At 47.7% G+C, this 11,375-nt stretch overlaps 1 pseudogene; it reads left to right on the forward strand.

Moving 5' to 3' along the window:
- Positions 1-251: 251 nt before the first annotated feature.
- LOC105495306 (cytochrome P450 2A13-like) lies at positions 252-4,328 on the forward strand (annotated as a pseudogene).
- The last annotated feature ends 7,047 nt before the right edge of the window (positions 4,329-11,375 follow it).

Raw genomic sequence — 11,375 nt, forward strand, 5'->3', positions numbered from 1 at the left:
AGACTCTCAAGTCCATAAACCTGGAATCCCCCCTCCTGAGACCCTTAACCCTGCATCCTCCTCACCAGAAGACCCTCAAATGCACAGCCACACTTCTGTCCCACCGTAATAAAACCCAGACCTTTGCATTCTTCTCCTCTGGAACCCCCAAATCAACAACTTTGGGGTGCATTCTCACTCTCAGACCCCAAATCCAAAGTCCAGGTGCTCCCCTATGCAAATATTCCAAACTCCTCAGTTGTACAGTTTATCTGATGCCCCCTCCTGAATCCACAGCCCTGGAGCACCCCTCCTGAAATACCACAGATTTAGTCTAGAGGTCCCCTCCTTATTCAGCTGCCCTGGGGTCACCCTTCTCCTCCTTTGCTGGCTGTGTCCCAAGCTAGGTGGGGTTCATGGTGGGGGGTGTAGTGGGGAGGTGAAATGATATGATTTTGTAATCAGCCAAAGTCCATCCCTCTTTTTCAGGCAGTATAAAAGCAAACCACCCCAGCCATCACCATCTATCATCCCACTGCCACCATGCTGGCCTCAGGGCTGCTCCTGGTGGCCTTGCTGGCCTGCCTGACTGTGATGGTCTTGATGTCTGTCTGGCAGCAGAGGAAGAGCAGGGGAAAGCTGCCTCCAGGACCCACCCCACTGCCCTTCATTGGAAACTACCTGCAGCTGAACACAGAGCAGATGTACACCTCCATCATGAAGGTGTCCCAAGGCAGGGAGATGGGTGGCACTGGGTGTGGGCCGCCCAGTTGGCTGAGGCTTTGTGGCGGGGATTGACCACTGTGGACCAGAGTCTTAGGAAAGGAGAGTTTTGGAGGTTCAGCATCAGGGTCCTAGCAAGGAAAGACAGGGTCTTGGGATGTCCAGCTCCCTGACTGTGAGAACCTGACTTGGCAAAGCATCCCAGTACATGAAATATCAGTGCTGGGTCCATTCGGAGTAGCGGCTGCTCCCTCTAACCACTCCCACCCGCCTCCATCAGATCAGTGAGCGCTATGGCTCTGTGTTCACCATTCACCTGGGGCCCCGGCGGGCGGTGGTGCTGTGCGGACATGATGCCGTCAGGGAGGCTCTGGTGGACCAGGCTGAGGAGTTCAGCAGGCGAGGCGAGCAAGCCACCTTCAATTGGGTCTTCAAAGGCTATGGTGAGGGGGTCCCAGAGGGGAAGTTAGCCAGTCAGACTCCATGACCTCCATGTCCCCAGCCTTCTCCCTGACTTTCCTACCCACTGAAGTCTGCAGCAGAGCCCCCGTCTCTCCCCAGCTCCCTTCATGGAGGCATCTCCCTCTCGCCTGTCTCCAGCATCCCTGTCCAGATTTCTCCCAGCCTCTCTCACTGGAGTCTCCTCTTTCTCCCCTGTCTCTATCTCTGAGGACATCCTGAGTTTCTGTTTTCCAGCCCTGGTCCTCTGTCTAAATTTGTCTTTTTGTGCTTCTCAGCTTCTGTTCTTCTCTGTGTTTCTCCTCTCTCCCCTTCCGTCTCCTTCTTCTTCCTCTGTCTTAGGATATCACGGTATTCCTACTTCCACATCTCCAGCTGCATCTCCTGGTAACAATCTCTCCTCCTTCCAGACCCTCTCTGTTTCGTCTCCATATTTTTCCCTCTTCTCCAGCTCAGCTTAAGAATCTTTCGCCATTTTTATGCTTGAACCCAGAAGGTGGAGGCTGCAGTGAGCAGCCAAGATCACAACACTGCTCTCCAGCCTGGGTGACAGAGTGAGAATCCGTCTCAAAAACAAACAAGCAAAACAAAAAGACTTTTTCACCATTTTTATTTCCTCCTCCCAGATCTCCCCATATCTCACTTCCCCTCCTTCCATCCTCTTCTCCCATCTCTGTCTCTCTTTCTCTCCCTCCTTCCCTCTTTACACTCTGTGGAGTGTCCCGTCTCCCTCTGTTTCGCTGTGCATCTCTCTGTCTGGCCTCTTTTCTGATCCTCTTCTTCCTACTCCCTCTCTGTCTCTCTCTGTGTTTCTCTGAGTGACTTTGCTGCTCCCCTGCGCGCGGGTTCCGCGCCTGCCCCCGTCGCCCCCGACCTCTCCCCACCCCTGGGTTCACCTCCCCCGGAGTGACCTTCAGCACCTGGGAGAGCGCCAAGTCGCCCCGGCGCTTCTCCATGGCCACCTTGCGGGACTTCGGGGTGGGCAAGACGGGCTTCCTCATCGAGGCCCTCCGGGGCACGCGCTGTGGGCAGGGCACGCGGAGTGCGGAGGTGGGAGAAGGAAAACGCCCAGGGCGAGGAACCTTAGCGTGTTCTGTCTGGGGACGGAGACTAGGTGGGGAAAGGCACCTGTGCTCTCAACCCTGAAGTCTGGTGCAGGGAATTTGGCTCATCAGCGCACTGCCTCCTGGAATTCTCAGACTAGCATCAGACCTCTGAGTTGACTCTCTCTCCAACCCCCTTCTCCCGCCACACCCGCAGGCTCCAACATGGATCCCGCCTTCTTCCTGAGCCGCACCGTCTCCAATGTCATCAGCTCCATTGTCTTTGGGGACCGCTTTGACTATGAGGACAAAGAGTTCCTGTCACTGCTGCGCATGATGCTGGGAAGCTTCCAGTTCACCGCAACCTCCACGGGGCAGGTAACCGGCTGCAGCCCGGCCCGCGATGCCCCTACCACAACCTGTCAACTGCTCCCCTACCTGGAGACAGGTGCCCCAAACTCCCACCCCCCTCCAGACAGTGTGCCCTCAAAATCAGCCCCCAATATTGGACAACTGGGCAGTTGCAACAGAACCCAGGATGGGTGCCCAATACCCAGTCTCCAAGGACACCTGGATAGCTCAACAGATGCTCCCCAGAACAGAGCCTGCTGGCAGGATGCAAGCCCTCAGCTCAGCTCTCTCACCTGGGCACGTGTTCCCATCCCCAACTTACCAAAATTTCTAACAGATGCTCCCTACCCAATTCTTCTGAATATTTTAACACCTGGACAAGTGATTGCCTCTACCCCCCTCCTGCATACCTGAACACCTGGTGCTGCAAAATCCAGCCCATCATAATCATTTCACATCTACACAAATGTCCCAAATTAGCCCACTGGAATATCTGGCCAAGCGCCCTCTACTTCGCCCACTTAAACACCTGAAAACATGGACAGCTGCCCTAACCAACACCCTAAACACATAAATATCTAGACAGATTATTCCCCAGACACCCAAATAAGTGTTCCCCAATGCTTTCCAATCACACACCTTACAGAGGTGCCCCCGATGCATCCCACTTGGATAGGTAAACACCTGAACAGGTATCCCCTCCACTTCAACATCTTCACCAGCCCCACTTTAATACCTGAACACCTGAACAAAAGCCCCCAATCCAGACCCAATAAGTATCTGGAGAGCTGTCTCCAGCCAACCCCACCTGAATACCTAAATACCTAGACAGGTGACACTCCCCTCATACCAGCCCCACCTGAGTAGCTAAACACTTGAACGGGTGTCTTCCAACACATCCTGTCTTGAATATCTAAACACCTAGCTATGTGCTCCAATCCAGCCTCACTGAAACCTGGATGTATGCCTCAATCCATCTTACCTAAATTCCTGGACAGTAGCCTTCTCCCTTAACCCTCATGAAAACTTAGATATATGCTCCCATCCAGCCCCACTGAAATACCTAAACACCTGGGCAGGTAGGTGCCTTTAACCCAGTGCCTTTCTTTCTCTGACACAAGTCCCATTCCCATCAGCTCCTTCCCCCTCACAGCAGTCCTTCCCTTTCCATCCTCTCTCTGTAACCTACAGCTCTATGAGATGTTCTCTTTGGTGATGAAACACCTGCCAGGACCACAGCAACAGGGCTTTAAGGAGCTGCAAGGGTTGGAGGACTTCATAGCCAAGAAGGTGGAGCACAACCAGCACACACTGGATCGCTGGATCCCAACTCCCCACGGGACTTCATCGACTCCTTTCTCATCTGCATACAGGAGCTACACCCCAGCAGCCAGTGCAGGGAGTTGCAAAGCCAGGCAGAGGGAATTGAGGCTGGGAGTGGGGTGGGCAGACAACACAGGCCCATTCAAATTAGCTCTCATCTTAATAATCCTAACAATCCCAACTGTATCAGCCACCGCTGTTCCATCTACTGAGCCCTCACCCACAGGCAGGACTTATGCACGTGAATTAGAATAGCAAGCACTTCTACAGCACTACCACGTGCCAGACACTGTGTTAAGTGCTTTAAGATAGTCCCCCCAAAGGGAATTCCTTTTCCTCGCCAAGGGAAACTGAGGCACACAACACCTGGAAAATCGAGTAACTCCCACCCTACTACTGCGCTTTACCAAGGGTCTTAGCAAACGGCACACCAGGAGATTATATCCCACACCTGGCCCAGAGGGTCCCACGCCCATGGAGCCTCCCTCATTGCTAGCACAGCAGTCTGAGATCTAACTGCAAGGTGGCAGCGAGGCTGGGGAAGGAGTGCCCACCATTGCTGAGGCTTAAGTAGGTAAACAAAGCCACCAGGAAACTCGAACTGGGTGGAGCCTACCGCAGCTCAACGAGACCTGCCTGCCTCTATAGACTCCACCTCTGGGAACAGGGCATAGCTAAACAAACAGCAGCAGAAACCTCTGCAGATGTAAATGTCCTGTCTGACAGCTTTGAAGAAAGCAGTGGTTCTCCCAGCACAAAGGTTGAGATCTGAGAATGGACAGACTGCCTGCTCAAGTGGGTCCCTGACCCCTGAGTAGCCTAACTGGGAGACATCCCCAACTAGGTGCAGACTGATACCTCACACCTCACACGGCTGGGTACACCTCTGAGATGAAGCTTCCAGAGCAAGAATAAGACAGCAACACTTGCTGTTCATCAATATTCTACCTTCTACAGCCTCCGCTGCTGATACCCAGGCAAACAGGATCTGGAGTGGACCTCAAGCAAACTCCAACAGACCTGCAGCTGAGGGTCCTGATTGTTAGAAGGAAAACTAACAAACAGAAAGGACACCCACACCAAAACCCCATGAGTACATCACCATCATCAAAGACCAAAGGCAGATAAAACCACAAAGATGGGGAACAATCAGTGCAGAAAAGCTGGAAATTCAAAAAATCAGAGCGCATCTCCCTCTCCAAAGGAACGCAACTCATTACCAGCAATGGAACAAAGCTGGACGGAAAATGACTTTGACAAGTTGAGAGAAGAAGGCTTCAGTCAATCAAACTTCTCAGAGTTAAAGGAGGAAATATGTACCCAGCGCAAAGAAACTAAAAACCTTGAAAAAAGAATGGAAGAATGGATAACTAGAATAACCGATGCAGAGAAGTCCATAAACGAACTGATAGAGATGAAAACCATGACACAAGAGCCATGTGACAAATGCACAAGCTTCAGTAACCGACTCGATCAACTGGAAGAAAGAGTATCAGAGATTGAAGATCAAATGAATGAAATGAAGCGAGAAGAGAAGTTTAGAGAAAAAAGAGTAAAAAGAAATGAACAAAGCCTCCAAGAAATATGGGATTACGTGAAAAGACCAAATCTATGTCTGATTGGTGTGTGTGAAAGTGACGGGGAGAATGGAACCAAGTTGGAAAACACTCTGCAGGATATTATCCAGGAGAACTTCCCCAACCTAGTAGGGCAGGCCAACATTCAAATTCAGGAAATACAGAGAATGCCACAAAGATACTCCTCGAGAAGAGCAACTCCAAGACACATAATTGTCAGATTCACCAAAGTAGAAATGAAGGAAAAAATGTTAAGAGCAACCAGAGAGAAAGGTCGGGTTACCCACAAAGGGAAGCCCATCAGACTAACAGCAGATCTCTTTGCAGAAACTCTACAAGCCGGAAGAGAGTGGGGGCCAATATTCAACTTTCTTAAAGAAAAGAATTTTCAACCCAGAATTTCATATCCAGCCAAACTAAGTTTCATTTCAAGGAGAAATAAAATCCTCTACAGATAAGCAAATGCTGAGAGATTTTGTCACCACCAGGCCTGCCCTACAAGAGATCCTGAAGGAAGCACTAAACATGGAAAGGAACAACCAGTACCAGCCATTGCAAAAACATGCCAAAATGTAAAGACCATTGGTGCTAGGAAGAAACTGCATCAACTAAGGAGCAAAATAACCAGCTAATATCATAATGACACGATCAAGTTCACACATAACAATATTAACCTTAAATGTAAATGGGCTAAATGGTCCAATTAAAAGACACAGACTGGCAAATTGGATAAAGAGTTAAGACCCATCAGTTTGCTGTATTCAGGAGACCCATCTCACATGCAGAGACACACATAGGCTCAAACTAAAGGAATGGAGGAAGATCTACCAAGCAAATGGAAAACAAAAGAAGGCAGGGGTTGCAATCCTAGTCTCTGATAAAACAGACTTTAAACCAACAAAGATCAAAAGAGACAAAGAAGGCCGTTACGTAATGGTAAAGGGATCAATTCAACAAGAAGAGCTAACTCTCCTAAATATATATGCACCCAATACAGGAGCACCCAGATTCATAAAGCAAGTCCTTAGAGACCTACAAAGAGACTTAGACTCCCACACAATAATAAGGGAGACTTTTAACACCCCACTGCAAATATTAGACAGATCAATGAGACAAAAGGCTAACAAGGATATCCAGGACTTGAACTGAGCCCTGCACCAAGGGGACCTAATAGACATCTACAGAACTCTCCACCCCAAATCAACAGAATATACATTCTTCTCAGCACCACACAGCACTTATTCCAAAATTGGCCACATGGTTGGCAGTAAAGCACTCCTCAGCAAATGTAAAAGAACAGAAATTCTAACAAACTGTCTCTCAGACCACAGTGCAATCAAACCAGAATTCAGGATGAAGAAACCCACTCAAAACTGCTCAACTACATGGAAACTGAACAGCCTGCTCCCGAATAACCGAGCATATTTATGGAGTACAGTGTGATGTTTCAATACATGTGTACAATGTGTAAAAATCAGATTAGGGTAATTGGCATATCCATCAACATAAAATAATAAAAACATAAAATAATATGGGAAAGGAAAGAGTTCCTTTCCTCCAGAGTAGGCAGCAACAAGGTGCCACCTTGGAAGCAGAGAGCAGCCCTTTCCAGACACCAATCCATCTGGTTCCTTGATCTTGGACTTCCCAATTTCCAGAACCATGAGATATAGATTTCTATTCTTTATAATTTACCCATCCTGGCTGGGCGCGGTGGCTCATGCCTGTAATCCCAGCACTTTGGGAGGCCGAGGCAGGCAGATCGCGAGGTCAGGAGATCGAGACCATCCTGGCTAACACTGTGAAACCCCATCTCTACTAAAAATACAAAAGAATTAGCCAGGCGTGGTGGCGGGCGCCTGTAGTCCCAGCTACTCGGGAGGCTGAGGCAGGAGAATGGCGTGAACCTGGGAGGCGGAGCTTGCAATGAGCTGAGGTTGAACCACTGCACTCCAGCCTGGGTGACAGAGCGAGACTCTGTCTCAAAAAAAAAAAATAATAATAATAATAATTTACCCATCCTCAGTTATTTTGTTTTAGCAGCACTAACAACACTAACAGGGCATAACCAAAAGCCCAGAGGACAGGATCAAAAACTATGGAGAAGGTTTTGTGGGCCTTGAAACCTAATCAAGGAGCTTCAGTTGGAGTTTTTCCATCTGGATTTCAAAAGTGCTTTGAGCTGGTGACTCCTTTTTGTCTTCCATTTTCCCTCTTCTTGAACTTCAATGTCTATAACTGTTATCTTATTGCCTGTCTCATCATTGTATATTGAGAGCAGATAACTTGTTTCTTTACTGCTGAGGGTCCACAGATGTAGTGAAATTATACCATCATCCACACCGGATTTATATTATGAGATTTGGTATTTGTGAGCTGATTATATGCAGGTAAGATTTTAATCTTTGAATTGATGTAATGGAAAAAACTCAGGAACCTCAGGAGGGGAATAATATATTTTGCATGTGAAAGGGACATGAATCTTTGAGGGTGGGAGGGTGGACCAAGGTAGGCAAAATTTCTAAAAATGGTTTCACAAGATATTTCACTGAAATATTTCAAGATATTTCATATTTGGTGCAATATTCTTAAAAACCTATGAATATGATGATAAATCAGTCCCATATTATTTTATGTTGATAGATATTCTAATTACCCCAATCTGTGGTCATTACACTTGGTACGCATGTATCGAAACATCACACTGTAGTCCATAAATATGTACAATTATTATGTGTCAATTAAAATAATAATAATGATGACAATAATAATAATGAAGAAAGCCCAGGTTCTCTCTCCTTTGGTGCCTATGGAAGATTGAAACCACACAAGCTGCTGCCCATGCAGGAGTACAGTAGGACTTTCACACCACCCTCAGCCTTTAGCCACCATGGAAATCAAGGACCTGTCCCACTCTCCCCAGAGGCCTCATTATGGGAGCAATAAAACTTTCCATGTACTCTCAGTGTGTGTGTGTGTGTGTGTGTGTGTGTGTGGCATCATCAGTTTTGACACCTGCACCAAATTTTGGGTGGGTGTTCATCTGCCTCTCTGAGTGACTATAACAATTGACACTGTGGATTGTTAGACTCTAACTACCATCACCAGGGGTCTTTCTTCTTTTGCTTTGGCTTGCTAACCTGCTAACCCACTCCACTACTTGGATACTGAGCATGCATTTTCAGCTGCTGCCTGCTAGCCAGCCTGTGCCTTGAGCGGTGCTGCCTTGTATTTCATTGTTGAGTCTTACTGTGTTGGTAAAGGATTACCTAGGTGCCGAGGCAAGAGACTGAAGACACAAACTGTTTCAGTATAATAAAGAAAATAGTTAGAATAAGAATAGTCATAATACAAATTAAATATAGAGATGATTATATTTGGACATTATCAATCGTTAGTACAAACACTTTTAATCACTAGCTTTTAATATTACTCTTTTTGTATTACTGATACAAAAAATATAACTGGTGAGTATAGCTGAAGGGATATTGTGAGAAGTGACCTAGAAGGCAAGAGGTGAGCCCTCTGTCATGCCCGCATAAGGGCCGCTAGAGGGCTCCTAGGTCAAGCGGTAACGCCAGTGCCTGGGAAGGCACCCATTACTTAGCAGACTGTGAAAGGAAATCTCCTCTCCTTGGAGGAGTGAGGGAACACTCTGCTCCACCAGCTTCTTGTGGAAGGCTGGATATTATCCAGGCCTGCCCATAGTCATCCGGAGGCCTAAACCCCTCCCTGTGGTGCTGTGCTTCAATGGTCACGCTCCTTGTGGTCTTTCATGTTCCTGCCACGCTCCTGGTTCCTCTTTGAAGTTTGTGGTAGATAGCGGTAGAATAAATAGTGAAAGTCTTAAAGTCTTTGATCTTTCTTACAAGTGCACCGAAGAAAATGCTGACGTACGCTGCCTTCCCTCTCTGCTTCAGCTATCTGAAAGGGAAGGGCCCCCGTCCCACGATCACGTGACTTGCTCGACCTTATCAATCACTTGGCCGACTCACCCTCCTTACCCTGCCCCGCTTGTCTTGTATGCAGTAAATACCAGTGCGCCCAGGCATTCGGGGCCACTACATGTCTCCATGTCTTGGTGGTAGTGATCCCCTGAGCCCAGCTGTTTTTATCTCTTTGTCTTGTGTCATTATTTCTTACAATCTCTCTTCTCAGACATGGGGAGAACACCCGCTAAGCCACGTAGGGCTGGACCCTACACTACGGAGCTTACCTTACAGGTTTAGTAAACCTCGGTCAGAAGTTTTGTTAATTAATTGGCATTAAAGGACAGGACGATGGGATTAGGACCCTCTTTAATGTGGCCATGGATCATGTGTCGAAGCCTGGACCTGTCTGTGTGTCTTAGAATGCACTTGTGACTGATGCTAGACTCAGGAAAGAGACTTTTCCCTGCCACCAACTGGCTATGTCACCCAACCAGGCGTTGGGCCCCCATCTGTAGAGCACTCAGGGGGAAGACTATATTTGGTGCAATGTATGAGTCCATTGGGTAGTCATTCAAGAAAGAGCAATCTTTGGAGAGTAAGAGAGAGATGGCCAGGCGTGGTGGCTCACGCCTGTAATCCCAGCACTTTGGGAGGCTGAGGCAGCTGGATCACCTGAGGTCAAGAGTTTCAGATCAGCCTGGCCAAAGTGGTGAAACCCCGTCTCTATGAAAAATAAAAAAATAAAAATAGCTGGGCATGGTGGCAGGCACCTGTAATCCCAGCTACTTGGGAGGCTGAGGCAGGAGAATCACTTAAACCCAGGAAGTAGAGGTTGCAGTGAGCCAAAATCATGCCATTGCATTCCAGCCTGGGCGACAAGAGCAAGACTCCATCTTAAAAAAATAAAAGAAAAAAAAGAAAAGAGCAAGACTCCATCAAAGAAAAGAGAGAAGAGGGAAAAAAGCAGCCATTCGGTGGCATGCTGAAATCCACTCTTCTAAGAGCAGATGGCTCACCAGGACCTCTGTTGCTGCTGCCTATGCCTCTTTTGCAACAAAGACCCTGATGCTCAGGGTTACAGGAAAATCACCCATAGCACCCCTGTTGCTCAGTGAAGGAATTAATTCAAATCTAACTTAAGCCCTATACATCAACCAGGAACATGGGTGATGCACCTAACCCTGACAATACAGATTTGAGGCCCCTGGAGGAAGAAATGTATAAATATGAGCAGGGCAGAGAAGCCATCCACCCACTCAGAATATATCCAGTGATCAAGAAAACTTTAATCAGTGGATCTCAGGGAGTCCATGAGCTCCTGATATCATATGCAGATTTTGGTCGTATGTGACATTGTGCCTTTTCTTGGAGATGGGCTCAAATGTCATTATATTTATATATTTCTATAGTGGTTAAAAAAACCCCACATAACATAAAACTTACCATATTCACCACTTTAAGTTCCTGCAAGAGGACAGGTAAGCATTAGACTCTCACATTATTCTAGATGGGCCTGGAGCCCTGCACAGGACTTTGCCCACCTGTTTCTCTCCCCTTGTCTATGATCTTGTCTTTCTGTCTTTCTCTTTCTTCTTCCCTGCAAGTCAGCCTTGTAGCTGGGGAGAACACCCACTACACCCTCAACTGCCCTGTGTGCACCTGCATCTTTGCATGTTTGTGTCATTCTGTCCAGTGGTTTCTGCTAAATGCTTCTGCCATGTTTATCCTTATTTATACATCTGTCTGTGTGTGTGTCACTCTGGGTGCATGCTTGAGGTTTCTGTGTGCATGTACGTTTCAGCATGTCCCTGTTGATAGATGAGTTTATGCATGCACAAGGCTTTGTGGGGTGTGTGTTTGTGCTGGATAAGTGGGCATCCATTCCAACTTATGTCTGCACATGCACGTTTGTGTGAGTGCCTGATGAGGTGCATGTGTGTTCATGCCACTGTTCCTGAATGCTTGCCAGTCTCTGCGTCTGTCTGTGC

This window comes from Macaca nemestrina, chromosome 20 (genome assembly GCF_043159975.1).
Source record: "Macaca nemestrina isolate mMacNem1 chromosome 20, mMacNem.hap1, whole genome shotgun sequence".
NCBI classification, from domain to species: Eukaryota; Metazoa; Chordata; class Mammalia; order Primates; family Cercopithecidae; genus Macaca; species Macaca nemestrina.